Below are 4,704 nucleotides of genomic sequence, written 5' to 3'. Positions count from 1 at the left end.
TATCTTCCAAGTGTTGAAATCCATTATCCCAAGGCCAGCTCTGTGTGGTGGCTTTGGCCTGGCTGGCTTGTCCCTCTGCCTTTCCCACTGTTCATGCACTTCCTTCTTTTATTTTCACAGACTTTTTCTTCAGAATAAATTCAAATGTAAGCAAACGTTCTGAGCTGCTGAAATCTTACAGTTGTATCTCCAAGAAAATATCACAAATTCAGTAGCAGTGACCTCAGTTCTTCAGCTAAATTTCAAATTCTCTTTCTGGGAGCAATTTTCTTGTATTCTGTTAGCTGTAAATTTGGCCTCGGATCTTGCTGTGTACAACTAACTCTGGTTTTTGACATCACCATTTCTGAACGTGTTGGATTCAAAGAGTGAATATGTTCAATTTTCAGCTCCTTTTGTCCTGTTTATGCAGGGTCAGACACTGCTCCCACAGTCCCAAGAGCAAACATGGAGGTCTTCCAAAAGGATTGTCCCACCTATCCAGCTGCCTCCTACTGGGAAATTAATCTAAATTTTTCCCACTTGTTCCTGGCTGGACAAGGAAGGAGGTTCAATATGAATGTCTTCATTTAGGAGACACGAGTCACACACACTGTGAACCCTGTCATGGACTGGTTTACCTCCAGTAATTATTTGGAAAAAACAAATTCAACTACTTGTATTTAAAGAACAATCAAGGGAAAAATCTGAAAATGTGGCTTCGTATTACTTAGAGACAAAGATTTCTCAGTGTTAGTTGGATTCACCAAAAACTTGTTTAAATATTAGACATAATTCCCACAGTGGTAGAAATGGATAAGGATCTTCAAAACCCCAGTTTAAACCTGCAGGAATCTTTCTGTTAAGGAAAAATAGGGATAATATATTTGGAATATAAATGAAGCAGTGGGAAGGTTTTCCCCCTGTGGAATGTGTACATCTTGTTCCTTATTCTGTGAACTACAGACCAAATATTGATTACAATTTCAAATAAAATACAAAATGTCATTTATGCCAAGTATCATAAAAAACCCGATATCCCCTCATCTCTCAGAGTTTGTGAAGAATGGAGACAATAGCATTTCCTCACAGAAACTATAAAGAATTTAAAGAGTAAGATCAATATTGTAAGAGGAACTTCTCCATGTACATATCCAGCTGAATTCCCAGCAATATTAAAGGAAAATATTTGTGTTGAACTCCCTGCCTAGGGCTTTAAATTGCTGTATACTATCATGCATTACGGCCTGTATTAATTATCTAATTGAGATATTTATATGGTCATCAGGCAAGTGAGGACCTGGAGAGAAATCCCTAATTAAGACTTTGGAGTTTGATAAGAGGCTTCTACTGTGCGGTGATAAAACACTATTTTTGTCTTATCTTATGAATGTGTCAGGGCAGATTATGTTAAATGCTACCTACATGCATAATCAGATGACATATCTCTGGCAAGGCCCACAGATAACAGTCTGCAAATGCACATTTATTATTTTACAGTTCAGACTGTTAAAAGGAGAACAAAATTTGTAGATCGAAAAGTACAGCAAGTCCCTGGCGTGTCACGCCACGGGTGTTTTCCTTGGGGTTTGGGGACAGAGTGTTTGGGGTGTGATGAGAGGCAGAGCAGCTGGAAGCCAGCACCTGGAACCATCCTGTTGGCTCTGTACTGCGGAACTCTCCAGGCACTCCCTTCCCGCTCCCTGACACACTTGGTATTGGTAGGTGGACTTTAGACATCAGACATTCAATTATGCCAGAGGAATCCCTGTCCGAGTGCTCTGTTTAACCTTCATTACCCTCCCAGGGAGAGGGGAGCAGGGCAGGGATCCGGCCATTCAACTCTCCGCATCTCATTTCATTCAGAGTGCACTCCCCGTTTCTTGGCATTATGAGTTTGTTGTGAATGCTGAATATGTAATGCAAAAATACCAGCAGTGAAGATTTTTTTTTTTTTCTTGACAAGTTTTATGGGAAAATTCAGAGCTGCTCTATTTTTTGCATGCAGCCTCCCCATCCTTCTCTCTCATCTGCAGGGTTGACTCAAACAATAGCATTCACTTCAGGATCTCTTTCCTCATTGGGTGCTTTGAGATCTCCAGGAGGATGGTCAGCTCTACCACCAAAGCAAAAGAAAGCAAATTCAGAGAACAAAACATACATGACAATTGTTTTTAATATTTTTCCTCTTGCCATCATCCAACAGCGCTGATATCAGTGGCAAATCTCCTGCCATATCTTCCATTGTTGAAGCCTCACTCGAACAAGGAAATGTTTACAAGCTTTATTTACATGCATATATTCATACAAATAAATATAAAATGTGTATATACCCTATAAAGCTATACATTTACACACACACACTAAATTTAACACTGCAATTATAATTTGGGCTTATTCAAAACCTGCATTTTAAAACTTCCACAACCTCCTACCTGGATAATATCTTTTTTCATTTTCTGCTATTTACAGACATGCATAATACAAACTGACAAGTGCTAGAGCTGCGGAAAAGAGGTGAGAAACAAGGACCAAAGGTCCTTGCTAAGTAGCAGGATGAAAGATGGCTTAGTGTAATTTTGCAGAAGGATTCAGTTTTACAGATTTCCAAACAAGAAATGTGGATATTAATGGAGGTTTGCAAAGAGCAAACTCAATAACAGTCCTAGTCAATTAAAAGTACATAAAGTATTAATGTGTTGTACCCTGGTTTGTGTTTAAGGGACTGTGGAGACTAATGTTTAAATCCCAGGAGAAAAAGCCCAATCCTGTGCTCAAACCCCGTATTTGGAGCTGTCATCCATTACCAAACATCACTTCATTACTATGCAAAAGGTTTGTACATGTTTCCCAAAACATGGATTAGGTTCAAGGATTTAGGAGAGCTGAGTTTATCCAGGCCCTGTCTCCCAGAAGCTCAGAGAGAGCTCAACTCCATCCTCTCAGCTCAGTGTCTCCTTCTCCCTGTGCAAACAGGGGCTGCGGGGCTGCCAGGTGGCATCGGGATAAATCCATCACATTCCCAAGGACTGGATGCTGCTGTAAGGAGGATCACTGAGGGCTGGATGTGCTCCAGGTCCGCAGCTCTGCCCCCTGAGAGCTTGGGAAACATGGAAGATTAATTGGAAGCACAACAGAAGAATAACTGTTCGAATGCTGCACACACCTGGTTGTGGTGCAAGCCAGGAGCTTTCCCAGAATGATGGCCCAGGCATGGAAAAGACCTGGCCACAACAACTGGCACGTATCTAATTTCCAGCTTGGAAGGAAAAGAAGAAAATCAACCACTTGTGGAAACTTTATAACCCCTCTGCATCTTGTTTAACCTGATCACTGCATGTCTAAATAGGTGATGGAATGAACACGACCCAACAAAGCCTCTGGGGGTTTGATTAATGGAGTGCCCCAAAGTAAAATAGTTATTCTGAAAAGCTGAGGAGAAATGCAAACTTTTAATAACATTTCCAAATTATTTAATCATACAATCAGGCCTGACCTTGTTCAATATGAAACTTCATTACAGCCTGGAATGTTAATATGGAGTTCCAAAAGCATCATAAATTACTGGTTTCTTCAATGATGCATGGGCCTGTCCTGCTGTGGCCAACTGCAATTTTAATATTTTCTTAAGAAATGAAGAATTAGCAAATAATGGCATGATCCTGAAATTACTGTTCTAGGGATCACAGTTTATTAATTGGCTAAAAAGGATAAAGACATTAGTCAATTCCATAGATAAATGATTTAGCTACTCCTTTTTTTGGGGGGGGGGGGGGTGAAAACCCTAAATTCTTATTTTTGAATAGATCCATTAATCATCAATTCAACTGACCTACCTTTCTGCAACATGACAGCTCTGACAGTCAATGAAGGAATTACAACTTGTAACTGGCAATTTTACCATCAGGAACATTATTTTGTATACAGCTAGCACCTTGTAACAACTTAAAAATGGTATTCACTATTTGAAAAGGGCAAAATAAAACCACTTGCAATATTGACTGACAGAAATCCTTATGTGGTGCTTATCATTTAACAACAGAACAAGAAAAGTGAGTGGGAATTTTAAATGGCTTAAAAATTAAGGGAAACTGAGGGGCTGCTGCACTTTTAATTCAAAAATGCATTTTGTAAATGACCTACAATAGCAGTTTTTTTGGAATTAAGAAGATTATTGCTAGAATCTCGGTGGTCTTCAGGAATAGTCCTGTTCAGTCCCCCAGTTTGATGGTTCTGTAGATTTCAATAGGATTGGATTGAAATATAATGTTTTGTGCTCAATCACTTATCAAAGCATCATAAAACATTGGAGTGGTTGTGCTGTGGGTCAGATACTGGCCCAGGAAACCTTTCCCTTCATGTATTAACACACCTGTCTTTGCTGAGGTCTGAGAGTCAGCTTTGTGCAGAGTATTCCAGACATGAACTGTTTGCTGTCAGCACTGAAAAACAACAGCACAGGCCTGGAAATAAAGCAAATCAAACATTCTGCAGCAATTAGAAAGCAAAATTGCATTTTTTCATATGATTTTCATATAATGAACAGCATGGAAATGTGGAGATTTAAGCAGCTCAAATGCTCAATTAATTCAGGTTCTATTATCATTATGGCCAGCACTATGAACCTTTCCACCATCCCTTTCCCCCCACCTAAATCTCTGTTTGTAACCTCTTCTGCATTCTTTTAAATCTCTATCAGGTTCATTCTGAAAGCATTTCGTGTAA

This window comes from Corvus kubaryi, unplaced genomic scaffold (genome assembly GCF_017639235.1).
Source record: "Corvus kubaryi isolate FWS band 111438036 unplaced genomic scaffold, C.kubaryi_AGA036_p1.0 134, whole genome shotgun sequence".
Taxonomy (NCBI): domain Eukaryota; kingdom Metazoa; phylum Chordata; class Aves; order Passeriformes; family Corvidae; genus Corvus; species Corvus kubaryi.
This window is presented reverse-complemented; position numbering follows the sequence as displayed.